The sequence below is a fragment of the Cyanistes caeruleus genome, chromosome Z (genome assembly GCF_971803275.1).
Source record: "Cyanistes caeruleus chromosome Z, bCyaCae1.hap1.1, whole genome shotgun sequence".
In the NCBI taxonomy this organism is placed as follows: Eukaryota; Metazoa; Chordata; class Aves; order Passeriformes; family Paridae; genus Cyanistes; species Cyanistes caeruleus.
The window spans coordinates 23,674,592-23,689,037 of record NC_141732.1 but is presented as its reverse complement, the minus strand read 5'-3'; the positions used below and the strand labels follow the sequence as shown (position 1 = coordinate 23,689,037).

General features: G+C 35.2%; 1 long non-coding RNA gene across 1 annotated transcript; it reads left to right on the top strand.

Moving 5' to 3' along the window:
• The first annotated feature begins 8,269 nt into the window (after positions 1–8,269).
• LOC147648221 (uncharacterized) lies at positions 8,270–13,921 on the top strand. The gene is made up of 3 exons (XR_015280726.1): positions 8,270–8,320; positions 9,860–9,948; positions 10,871–13,921. It is a non-coding gene; the product is annotated as an uncharacterized LOC147648221 (long non-coding RNA).
• The last annotated feature ends 525 nt before the right edge of the window (positions 13,922–14,446 follow it).

Sequence of the window (14,446 nt, the reverse complement as noted above, 5' to 3'; positions counted from 1 at the left end):
AGATTTTTTGAAAATGCTTTTTCTTTCACAGGAAGATAGTTCAGCCATGAAACAACAAACAATATGACACAGAAGCTACGTACAAACAACAAGTACATTCCTCAGGAAATTCTCAGACTTACTGGAATTTTTTCCCCTTTGTGTCAGTTCCTTTCAGTTTAGACCAGGCAACTGCCTCAGGAGGTTGTGTCTTTGGAAGTTTTGTCTGATTATGATCTTGGAAAATATCCCACAGTTTTTCATACAGTTCCCCAGTATTCTACAATTTCCTCAAACAGATATTCTGTCTCAAAAACATGTAACAAATATCAGTTTTCTATGAAAATCAAAACAAAAGCTTTTATAGGCAAGGACGACTTGCAGAAATTATTTACTATGTGCAATATTAAAAGAATTATAACCTTGACATTTAAATTCACTTCTCCTGATATACCTTTTCAAAATTTTACAGTATTTCCTTGACATCAGGAAACACTGATGCATTAATACTGATAAAATGCATCAGAAATATTAATTTCCAAATGATCTGCTTACTGATGATTTACTTATAAAAAAATCTTCAGCATGAGAATCTTAAAGAAAATATGTGGCTGTGGTGCCACAGGAAGAACTTTTGCATTTATCTCTTAGGTGTCTTATTCACTAAACAACATGAGTCAATAAGTAACAGTCACAATCTTTGGACAACCAACTTGCAAACTGAAGGAAAATATCAAATTCAGTGAATGACTGAAGACATGGTGCACCATCCTTATAATGTCAGAGTGCTTGCTTATTTCTTGAAGACAAAACGGTTATCATTCACAAGTGGCAAAAAATTTCAAGGAACAGACATAAAAATCGTAGATTAGACTCCCTAGGTTATTTACTTCATCAAAGACAATGAAGGTAATTTATGGGATAGTTTCATCAAGTATCAAAATGTTCATTTGCTCAAAGATTTTGCAACCATATTCCATGGGGCAAAATATCAGTATACAAGCTGCTGTATCAGCACTACATACCAATCAAGAACATGAAAGAACTCAGTCTTACACTGCATGTAAGTTATCAATCTAATTTAAATGCAAACTCACCAAAAATTAGATTGATGAAAAAAGTCTGGCTATTATCTTTTATTTCTAACACAATCATATGCATTGACTCTCAGACAACAGTGTACACATCCCTGAAGAGGAAAGATGCTCTGTTCTGCTCTGTTCCTGGGCACTTTACTCAATCCATCACTTTCTCCTCTATATCCTCATTTTCGTGTGATCTCACAGTGAATTCTTATCAGGGCTTAAGAAAGTTTGGAAGGACTGAAGTTAGCTGTTTTGAGCTTCCATTATATGCAGGAGAATTTAGGCTTCTTCAGCTATTTGTGATGAATCCTGCCTAACCCAAAAAACCACTGTGGTAGTCATAGCAACCATGTAGTGCAAAGCTCTGAGTTAGATGTCCTCCTGAACCTGTGCAGGTTGAAGCCCCTGCTCCAAATTACCCTTACTACCTCTGTGAAATAACCTGAAGAAAAGTATTTCATTCATAAGTCAGACTGAGTAGACAGAAACATAAGAATCATCAGTCCTTCTTCTAGAGGGAAGATGAAATTTGACTACATTTAGGAGAGAGTAGAATGGGGAATCTGGTTTCTGGTCCTATTATTTTTGGGTAATGACAGTCTACTATACCTTCTTCAGTGCCCATGTGGCTGTGTATCACCATCACCACCCATTCCTTAAAGAATGACAGACCACCTACCCTCCATCATTTTCAGATACCTGCACAATAGTTATCTTCTTTCGCCATAAAGAGCATCTCAGTAAGTTTAGATTGACTTGGGATTTTTTAATAAGAAGCTTTGGGCATGTATAAGCAACTAAAGTGTTAAATAGAGGGATCACATTAATATCACTTTTTCTGTATCTAGTGGTGTATGTTGACCCATGGTTTTGACTTTGATCCCTCTTGAATCTGATCAGAGATTAAGCAATTATATAGTGCTGACATTTCCTGGCTCACTTCCAGTCATTATAGTTTTCATGCAAGATATTTTAAACAGAACTTGTTAACGTTCTAGTTTAATTCTTGCCCTTCATCATTTCACTGCAGTATTGTACCTAAGTAATGTTCTACAGCAGTTCCTGCTGTTTTAAACACCACAGTCCTTTTGATAATACACAATTAAGCTACTTGAGGAATGTCAAGCATTTTTATTTTCATTGAGATTTATGTGCTTATAAAGTACTCTATTCTTTTTGACTATTTGGGGGGGGGAGGAGCTTTGGGGAGGATTTTTTGGTTTTTGTTTCTTTTGTTTCTTTCTACTTTGTTCCTCTGAATAAAATTTGACCCATTGAACCTAAAATACTAACCTTAGTGCAATATTTCTAAGGAAAGAAAAAGAGAAATTCAAGTATTGAAGAGCATTGAAGTATAGTTTTTACTTCATCTTTTTTGTTATTTGTCAGTCTATTAACAATAGCCTAAGTCAACTAAACTGAATGACTTGTACTTTGAAAAATATGCTGTTTTTTCCTGATAAAAGCAAAGTTGTTGCATGCATATTCAAAACCTCATGTGGGAATCAGATCCGTAATATATAATCTCTGTTGTCTGGGAAGGGTTAAAGGTAGAGACTGAAATATGGTTTAGAAAATAAATAATCACCTATCAGTTGGATTCTTTGGTAATGATGACAGAATAGTCATTTTAAAAAAAAAACAAACCCAAAGTACACCCTATTGGGATTATGAACCACAGATGTATTTTTAAATAAACTAAAATATATACAGTTTTAAACTTTGGCCTTGGTCCCATTTAGTTTTTATTGCTGAGAAGAAATACATGGTTAATTTTATTTCCAGAAAAATTCTTAAATATAAAAAAAAATAATGTTTCTTTATGATTCTTGTTGATGTTTTAGTACGAACCTCCATGTAGTTCACAAGAATGAAGTTCTCAGGTGTTCACCATACTGTAATTCTAAATCACTATTTCCATTAAAATACGACTAAAGGAAACTGACTTCTAATTTACTGAAATAACAGAGTCTAGCTAGGATTTGCTACCATTACTACTTTTTTAAACCTAAAAATATCAGAGACAAGGCATTTAAGAATAGGCACGTAATTATTTCTTTGAGGAGGTCTGAAAATAACAGTAGAATTAGGTAAGGGAAAGCACAGTGATAAGATAATTAACCTATTAGTCTCCAAAAAACATTTTCATGCATACAACCCAGATGTTGGAAATTGTGCAAAGCAAATTAGAATATACTTCTGTTTTCTGAGGAAAGGAGGAAGACACTGACAAGAAGGCCTGGGAAATTTTTGTTAACTTCAGCAGAATCATTGCTACATTCATTCACTGTGGATGGTCCTTATTTTCTATGCACATTGCACAGGAAAGCAGAAATCTTAACTTTATGTCCTTCTAAATGGATTTTCCTTCATAATTCAACTATTGATTGCAGCAGTAATCCTGTTCTGCTAAATGATGCCTCAGAAGACTTTGTATGCAGAGTAGTTAAATGTACTTCTTTGTATCATGAGAAACATCACCAGTGAAATTCTTAACACTCCCAGGAATAAGTGAATACATGCACAGCAAGACTGTGGAGTTATATGGGGAGAGACTTTTCTGGACTTGTTCAGGCTTTTCTGGTTTTGTCCAACATACTGGGGCTCATTGGACAAAACCCAGCTCTAACTGAGGGTTTAATACTTGTCTTTGATAGCAAGACCTCTTCTAATCTGTCCTACCTTATTACAGTGGTCATCCTTCTTCTCCTCTGCTTTGTCTTATCCTCAGTCTCAGCAACTGTAATTTGCTCAATGGCTCTAGCGCTCTGTCAAAAACTGGAACAGCATCAGTTGGTATCAGTTTGTATTTGTACATCTATAACACCAGATGGTTTAGAACATTTGAAAGACTTCAGCCAGAGCACTGTCATGCCAAAACCTGAAGGAGATGGAGGAAAAGTACTTGTGAAGTCTGGTCTGAAAACCAAACAACTTATTAGCTGTTGGGAAAATGACACCTCTTCACTTGGAAGAAATTCAGGACCTTCAACTGAAATTTCCTCTAAGGAAGAGAATTTTTGTACACAGATAATTTTATGGAGATATCTTCTTTCAGTCAGTCTCATGTGGCAACTTTTTTTATGCATTAAAACACACAAACACTGCAAGGGAGAGTTTCATAGGTGAACGCAGAAATGTTCTTAAAAAAATTTTGATCCTTCTTTGCCCAGAAATTTCTGCCTTAGCAATTCTAATGAAAAGTTTTTCTGTGCTAGAAACCCAAATTAAAATTTTGTTGACAAGCTTTACTATAGAAAATGGAAGTGTTATTTGAAATAAAAGCAAAATTGTCCAGCACAGCATGGAAATGAAGGTTCGGAAACTAGGATATTCATATTTAACTCAAGAATTTTGTATAGCTATTTGCTAGACTTCTTCCAGTACATTATATTTAAAGGGTGGCTATCCTTTAAAAACATTGATAGAAACATGATGAAAAGCAAGAGGAAAACTTCTGAGAGCTATATCTCCCTGAAATTTAACCCCAACCTTTTGGTATAACTGCTTAGATACTCCATGACACCCAAAATAAGTTGGCCACTACAAATGAAATGAATCCCCTTCACTCCCACACAACTCTGATATCCTGATGAAGAAATTGTGTGCATAGTGGGGAGATTTATCAGGCTCGGAGGTTACTCAGAGGGCATGCACCATCTGTTTAATCAAATACACACATACCATCACTCTTTTAAAAACTGCTTTTTTTAATCTCTCTGGGGGTTTTGTTTGGTTGGTTTTGGGTGGGGGTGGTTAGTAGCAAATGCACTTTTATGGATCATTTCCTTAAATCTTCATCTTTTCAAAGAGTACCAGGAAGGAAAAAATCCAAATGGCTTTTGAATGCAAAAATAAATAGTGATGCAGAAACCTACAAAAGAAAATGCAAAAACATATTTCTTTCGGTATCAAGTTTTGCAAATTATAAATAATATTGCAAAATATTAAGAGGAATCAATTCTTCCAAAGGTTAATGTAAAATAAGCTCAAATCTTATTCAATTTATTCTCCCATTATATCTAGAATAAAGCTTCACATCATATTATAGGGGATGTTATTAAACAAAAGGAAACAAAAGGAAACCAAACCAAACCAAAACGAAACAACAACAACCTCCTCCCCCCCCCCCAAAAAAAAGAAATACACAAAAAAACCCAAGACAAAACACAAGAAAACAACAAAAAAAAAAAAACCCAAACCAAATCAAAACAAAACAAAACCCCAAAGCAACAAAACACGATACACATACAGTCCTCGCTCTGAAAAAAAAGGCCAGCCACAACAACAAAAATAAATAAGTGTTTTTGAGTAATTAGGAGATTATAGAGGATATCCAGGACTGTTCCACCTTGGTTTTTAACTTCCAAAGAAAATTCATTTGGGAAGAAAACTTTATACTGTAACTTCAGCCTGAGCGAGAAACAAGAGAGAAGCAGTGTCAAAGAAACACAGCAATACAGACTTCTAGTAAGAGAGGACTTGGAGATAACATCGTATGGTGAGAACAGATGACATGGCTGGGCATAAGAGAAATTTCACTGGTACAATCTGAAAAGGATATCTAATGTGCAACCAGCATGTCAAAATTCCTTCTAGGAACTAAAGCAGAGAGATGTTTCAGTGACACTGAGAAAATGGATCCAATCCTGGAATAAGGCTCTTTTCTGCAGATTTTTTTAAGTCATGCCCTTTTTTCTAGTGTGTGACAGTTCTTACAAGATGTAATGAATTAAAAATTAATATTTTTTTAACTTCTAATTATGCAAATTAATGTAACGACAGCAGATTCCCCTCTTACTGATGTATTTAGTAAACACACCAGGGGTATGTGGGGTCAAAGGTATTTCTTGGTTGTAAAGACAATAAAACTGAGAGAGGAATCAGGTGAATCTGTGAAGCTAGGAGATTAAATGTAAATTCTAATTGTAAAAGGAAGTTCTCTATGAGCTTGTATCTTATGCTTCAAATTTATAATATTTCTCTCTCATATGAGTTCAACAAAAACATCAGTGCTACTTCTTTTTTTCTTTTAGCATGGACAAGTACAAAACCTCCATTTTTCCTGGCTATGAAATCTCATAAAATATGTAGAGACACCAAGAGACTCAGAGAGTCAAACTGTTGTGTCTGTTTGAGTCAAAATAATCTTATGTAAGGAGAGGAAAGGAACTCTTTGCTGCACAACAGCCTGGGCTTCATCTTCTGTATTTATTCGTGCTTTCCTGGTAAATTTGTTTGCCTTTTGCTAGATTTTCACCTTGACTGAGTTTACTGTTCTGCTGTAATACTCTACAGGGGCCAATCTGAATCTCAGTTCAGAAACAAGCCCTGATTCCTCATAAATTTGTGCAATGAAATTGACTAGAAAAGCTTTCAACAGCTTTTAATCATCTCAAATGCTGTGCAAAAGGCACTTTTCTTATCACTAGATTCTGCCTCTTACTTCCCTCCAGAGAGCTTTCAAATTGTGATTGAAATACTGATGTATAAAAAGAATAAAGTATTACAAGATTAGCATCACCTTAGATTTCTTCCATTTAATAGGCTGGCCTGTGTATGTATGACTTAAATGGGAGAAGTGCTCGTGCTTGTTTTGACCTATGCCTGCTCACAAAGCTGAAAGTCTAGTTTTAACTAGAACATAGTCTAGTCTATGCTCAGTGAAGAGACCTGAGGTTTTGGAGCAATCTGTGTTCTTCACACTAAAGATGCATGAATATTACTGAGGAATATGGGACTCAGGAATTTATAGCTGAGGTGCCATGGTATTACGATAAACTACAGCATCCATAGTACCAGGAAAGAAACCCCAATTCATCAGGCATAGGAAAATGGTACATTCATTACTTATTGTTGGGTTTCGTGACTGAAATGTGATAATAGTTTTGGCATCCAGAAACTCTCAATGAAGAGTAAATGTTAAGTGCTACCTTTACTAGGCCTTTTTTCTTCCAATTGGACATTTGCATTGGGAAATAACTTAAAGAAAAAATATTCTTATGTTTAGGTTGCACACGAAGTAGAACCACTTCAGCCAAAACTACAGTGTGATAGTCACTGAGGAGTATTGGTATAAATCTGTATGTGTGAACAGTTTAAAATGCTTCCTTTCTTTATGAGTTTGGTTATTGTTTCCAATGAAAGATGTGTTGAAATTTTCATTACCTAATCTTCCTATTGGACTCCTGTCCTGGTTCAAACAAGAAAATAAATAACAGTTATATGACCTTTAAATCTCTAAGTGTTTTCTAGGAATCTCTTTTAACTCCATAATTTATCATCTGCAGATTTTCTACTCTTTAACAAGAAGTTGTGCTTTCAAGATGTTGACGTAGCTCAAGAAAACAAAACTGCAACTTAGAGCTAGTCTGGAATGTAACCAGAGAGCTCATCTTCCAGTTAGGATAGATATAAATCTTTGTTCATGCAATTGAGAGAATGATGTGAAAGATGCATCAAATTCTGATTCTTGATTGTGAAGTGGTTAAATGGGAAATGAGGTAGTAAATTTTTTTGTGTAATTGATGGTGAAGTACACTACAGAAACTGACCTGCATCTAAATGTATGAACTCTATGAATGGAATAAAAAGACTTGCAAGTGAAGCACAGTAGTGATAATTACTGTGGTGTGATTGTGATGCAGTATTTTTTGAGAGTAACTGATTATTGCAAAGGTACTTTCTGAAGCAGCAGAAAATGTTAAATTTTAAAATTGAAGGAAAAGGTCTCTAAATGTTGTTGATTTTCTAAAAAGTGAAAGTGCCCAAAATTAAAAGGTTCTAAAACACCCAAATTTTTTATATGCTGTCAAAGAATTTCAACTCTTATCGCACGACTCATTCAACTGATTCAATGGAACCCCATTTTTCTTTTTTTTTCTGTTCCAGAGACCCTCCTTTAAATTTGCCATGTGTCTATGCCTACACACAGACAGTATCCATGACATTCATAACTTAAGCATGTCTGAAGTTCTATGCAATCCAACACCAGAACCTCTTCTTTTGTTTTACAGAACTACTTATAAAAATGACCTGTTGCTGAAACAATACTAGCACTGCACAATAAGGACATCAGGCTCTTCAGAAACAAGTGATACTGCAATAATCATGCAAATTATGGGTACAGAATTATTTTCCTAACCCCAGGATCTAAATAACTGAAGGTCTGAATCCTACTAAACTATTTTTGTTGTTTTCAGCAGTACAAGAGCCTCAAGTCCTCTAATTAAAAGTCAAAATCATTGACAAATGAGGTAAGCATGCCTGTACTTTAGCCAGATTCTGCCCAAGTGGCAGGATTTGTCTTGAATTTATATTCACTCAGTTGTAACTGATTATAGTCTTCAGCCATAGTTGCATGTACATCAGTTTTCCCTGTTTTAAGTTTACATACTCATCACTTAACTGCTGGATGACTCACTATGTGCATTTGAATTCAAGTACCCATTTTTTTTCCAAAAATAAAGTATCTCCATGAATGAAAGTAGTATGCTAACTACGTAAAAGCAAAGCATTGCCTTTTGAATGCCTCTCCATGAGCAGCTGACTACAAATTAAAAAGAACCTGATGTTCTTTCTGCACATATCCCTAATATACAATTTTCTTCTCTGGTAAATGGGCATTTCTATAAACAGGAGAAGAATTCAGGACACAAAAGTGTATGCATGCTCAAGTGACCAAATAGTGGCACAAAATCATGGACATGGATGGCCTAATTTTAATTTACTTTATTAAACACAATATTTAACAGTGCAGAGTTTTGGTTGCTCTTTCCACTAATGGTTTGTCAACCCCAAAATGTTTTTTTTATTGACTTTAGGAGGCTAATGAAAGTAACCTTTCCTAGGAAGAAAATCTTTCCTTAATACATGGAAAGAAGTAGAAAGAATTTTAGTCTTTTTACATGAGGCTCATGGCAATATATTTATAAAATATATATTGCTAAAAACAGCTAAATGGTTTCCTGGTAAAAGTAAACAAAACATATGGAAATCATTCTAACTTACTAACATAGTCACACTTCAACAGTCATCCAAACTGTAGAAAGTTACACAAAGGCACATAGCATCACATAAAATCTATTACATTTTGCACACAGTCAGCTATTTCAGTGCACAGCTTTAATACAGCTGTATAAACAAAATATAAACTGCATTCTAAGGAAATAAGAGGCAAAACAGGTCTAATGAAAATCTTTGAAGTCTTAATTTAAAAATGAGGTTGCTACTTCTATTTTGGCCCACCTTGCACAACAGAATGGTCTTGCAAATTAAAAGATTTCAGTAAAATATGTACTGACACTAGTACTTACTGTATAAACACTTCTTATGGTAAGAATCACAGCAGACAACAAAATCTGCAACAAAGACAGAAATTCCACCTGGAACCTGGAAGGTGCACTCCCCTGATGGGCCATTGGTGCTGATAGTAGCAATGTGCAGCACAGGAGTCTTTTCCTAGAGATAAGTCTTAAACAGAGAAAATTAAAACTTCTGTCTTGGTCCCAGCCGAGGCATTTTTTTTAAAAAAAAAGCTTTATATATAGCTGGATAAATTTTCAATATTTTTTGTAATATTTCAAGAATCATAAAATTAGGAAAGAGACTCTTTTAAAATCTACTGACCTTGTGTTAGTTCACCCTTTAGGTTTTCATCCTAATTCTGAATAAAGTGTGAATTTATGTTCTCATTTCATTCCATAATGCAGGTGTCTCTTAAATACACAATATGTGTTTGCTGACTTCACGGTTTTATGATTACTGCACAATTAACAACATTGTTTTTATTCCAGAATCCCAGCATCCACGAATGCTTGGAACTGACAATCAAGCCATCAGTTACCTTGATTTTCGTGTTACATTTTACCAGACTAACTTTATGGTCAGTACCAGTCATAAACGGGGACAGTTAGGGTCAAGTGTTGCTCTGTACGCCACAAGCAGACTGCTAAAGATTACCATTTCTGAGAGCTAAATCCTATTCTTCATGTATTCCATCAAATAATACTAGTGCAACCAGTCATACCAAAAGAAAAAAAACAAAATAAAAAAAAAATCCAGGCAATTTTTCTTCCTCAAATATTTTCCAGATCACTGAGCTGGATGAAAATGAGTGAATGAAAAGCATATAATTTCACAAAGAGTTTAGGGCTTGTTGCTGCCAAGGGAAAGAATTTCTTTGATTTTTAAAGTGAAAATATTTAGTATAAAACTTGTTAACCAAGAATAAATTGAAAACATAAATTCATAAAATTAATAGACACAGGTGACAACATTCCTTACTGAGAGCAAATCTCCACAAAGTGAAAGCTAATCTACTGAGTATAGCTCAAAAGAATAAGTATTCTCATTAAAAGTATGTAATTTTGTTTAGCATTTTATATACTTGGTAATTTAGGAAATTAGTCCAGCCAAAAGAAATTGGCTTATGTAATATGCATTGCTCTGACTGGTCTCTGTAACAGGGATTATGACACTCATCCCTTTTGCTCAATGCAATAAAGATCTATAAGGAAAAAAGAGTAAAAACAACTACTCTGTAGGCTTAATCTTTATGATAGAATTAAAATCTTATATCAAATCTTTACAATAATCCCCAGATCTGTTAAATAATCCTTATTTAGATTTTAACAATACTGCCAGGACAGGTAAAAAGGTTAGGAGCAGCCCAAATCTACATATGCAGTGCTCAAAACCCACAGCATTATTAACTTCAAGAGAAATGACAGCTTGCTTTGTCAAACTGCACTGTATTCCTCAGACCACCTAAACTCAGAGTGGAAATATGTCATTTACAAACTCAGCAGCTGGGGAGCACCAAGGAGTGCACAGCTTGAGCAGGACACCACCCGGGCCAAAGTTCAGTGCTGGAAAAATATCAAGATCATGGCACAACAACATATCCTTTCTCTGTGGTTAAAGGTAACTATTATGGAAAACACCTTTTCATTTTCCAGGCAGCTTTTTTTAATTCCTGTACTCAATAAGCAGCGGGGCTTTAGTAAAATGTCAAAAGCCCTCTCCCTCTTTTGGGACCAGTTAGCTGACCTCTGCCAAGAAGGCACTACTCAGTGTAAAATTGTTGTGCAAAAGTTGAGAAAATGCTGATTAATAAGCAACCAAAATGGCAGTGAATTAAATGATGTGATATTTAAGGCCTTTTCCTTAAAAATCAGATGCATTTTGTATATGACACTTATTTCACACCTTTCACTGTACCAAACAGCCTTCCCTAAAGACCCTCTACTGTCTGCACTGGCATCCTTCTTCAGTACCCACCTTTACTCCTTTCTATGCAGTACCTGTGAGGAAGGGAGAAAACTCAAACTGGTAACATCTCCATGGGTTGCTTGATAATACATTGCAGATAATGACATGTTAATAGGGTCAGTTTCTTTATTTAGCACTAATCTTCCAAAGATTTAAACACATGAATTTGTTTTAGTGTGTGTGGTTCTGTACAATTCCTCTCAGCCGCACTGCAGAGTGATGCTGCCTGTGCACCCCTGCAGGATAATAAGGGGATAGGAGCAGGAAAAAATTACCATCACTCTCAAAAGGAATCTTCATGAAGTGACTGTATGGCAAAATCTGTGCTTTTAAAAAAGTATCTGAAAACAATTGGTAATAGAGCCAAATCACATAAAAATTCAAACATTGGCAGTGAATAACAGAAGGGTAAGCAGTTGGCAATGAACTGAGCTATTTATAAAAAATACAATTACAAACACAAAGCCATGTAAAATTTTCCTCTTGGGAATGGGTGGAGGAATTTTTTGAGTCTCAGTAAACAAAGAAACTATTTTTTTACCAGAGAAATTATTCCAATACAAACTAGAAAACACATTTTACAAAAGCTTTTAGAGCAGCTACAGTGGTGAAAAGATTCTCCTGCTGCAAAGAACAGAAATCCTGCTGAATTTTCAGTTACTGAGGCATGTGGAGACTAAGGTGAAGGTAAGGAGGACACTCAGAGGTGGGATTAGTACTCGAGAAAAAAAGAGACTCATTCTCTTTTTTCCCTGTGCGGGGAAACCATTGGATTTTGAGACAAATTTCAGGAGACAAAAAGCCCTGGATTGTGCATTTCCTCTAAGGGGAAAGGCAACTCCCTTTTCTTCTGCCAATGAGAGAAATGTATACTGGAGGATGAAAGTGAAAAAAAATAAAACTGTTTATTAACAAGGCAAGATAACCACAAAGCACAGAAAAAAAGGAGAACTGAACCTTACACAGGATACAGACTAGACTGTATGGAGTCTCAGGAAAGTGACCAGTTACATCTTGTACTTTTCACTTCAGTGTTTGGTTTGATGCACTTGCCCAATTTGGAAGCGTTCTTGGGAAGATGACCAATTGGATAGACATCAATATCATCTTCCATGGGATTAATCCTTTTTTTTTCTGAGAAATCTGAGATCTCATTTTTATATCTGATTTACAGCCTGCTGTTTATAGCACTAGAGCTACTCTTTCAAAAATCACAGTCTTTGGCTCATGGGTAACTACAAAGTCAGAGATGTAAGTGGGTATGAATTACCATTCCTACATTCATGAAACCTGTGTATCCCTGGGTACATGGGTAGCTGTGGTAGAGAGAATCAGGTGTAACCAGTTAGTAAAACTAACCTTGAGAGGATCAGGATACATTCCAGGCAGATGCTCTCCTGCTAGGATTTCTCTAGTCCTGAATCCCTGGGGCTTTCTGAATGGTTTTGAATAAACTGTTCTGTATTGATTAATAGCAGCCAAAGGGAAAGATAATGGGTTTTCACAAATACCATGAGGCTCTGAATAGCAAGATATTTGAAGCACAAATGTCAAAGTGATATAAAATCAAATCAGGCCTAATGAAGTGATGCTTGTCTCCAAATATTTATCAAGTAAAAATTTTGCCTCCTTAAAAATATAAGTGATGTAGAAAACACAGATTTTTTTTTTATTTTTTTTTTTAATTTAAAACAAATTAACAACCAAAATCTAAGAATAACAAAATGTCCACTTGCCATATTTACTGGGACTATCTCAGAGGTTTTAAGGAACAAACCCTGGACACAGATTTTGCTTTGTGTCCCTGAGGTTCCTGGTAGTAGCCTGGGTCAAAATTTCAGGTTAAATGTCCACACTGTGTACCAGATACTGTACTCACTTTGTGAGTCATTAAAATATTTCTCCTCCTTTTGAACTGAGAATTGGATTGAACATGTATGTGTGTGCTCCATAATATGTACAGTAATCTTGAAAATGTCTGTCATGTACGTGATAGTACAGGCAATATGTTCTGACAAAAAAAGGTAGAATACAATGCAATATTTTTCTGTTTCATTAACTGTTGTAGTTTGGTTTTTGCTTTGATTTAATCAGCTTTCACTGTCTTATGCAAGTGTAAAGAACTGTGGGCTTTGTGATGTTCTGCTTGTTGCTGCAGAACACCCCTCAGTATCATCTCTCTAAAAATGCACAACACAATGCTATGTAATGCTACTTATAATTTCTTTCTCCAACTTTGTTGAAATGATAAAAAGGCTATACCACATAACACTTAGAAGAAATATTAGCCCTTTTGCAATCGAGAATTTTTTAGGAAATATTTATTCATAAGGAAGACATCACTGGCATTAGTACTTGAAAAAAAGTTGAAATTTGTTGCCATCATCAGTAGTACCTTTTATGACAGATTAATTTACAGCAATCAAAACAACATGCTGATCATTCAGTTGCTTTTAAGAGAGACCAAGTCTGCTTCACTGGTTTTAATAATACTTTTCTCCATTCTATATTAAGAGAAGAAAGAAAAAGAAAGTAAACAGAAAAAAAAAAATTAAACAGGAAAAAAAAGAAAAAAGAAAAAAAAATCTGTATTGCTGTGTTGTTTTTAGAGATTTTTGAGGGTTTTTTCTATCTATTCACTGACTACCTCCATCACGTTTCAAGGCCAGGATTCTGACTTCAATAAATTAGCTGCAATGCTTGCCAGTCACAAGGCAGTTGATGGTCAGCACCTGCCCTTCTCAAGTGGCACAATTAGTCCATGTTGATTGCTAAACATCTGCTCCTTGGTTACTGGACGCTGATGAGCAGTTATTCTGTGTTTCTTAAGTCTTCACCTTTGTATGAAATCTTTTCCTGTCCAACCCCCAACAAACTATTTTGAATTTCACAGATTTCAGGCAGCACAGCTTGATTCACCTGTTACAAAAACAATTTACAATGAAGGGACAATTTTGCATCAAGGAGGAAAAAAGAAATCACAGTCAAGAGTAACTAGATTTTGGATAGTTTATGTGCAGAATCCTTTACTGAAGTATTCCCAATTTAATTTTCTTTTCCTTTGCATATAAAATAAGGTTTGCAAGACTACTCAGGGTAGCACTTTTTAA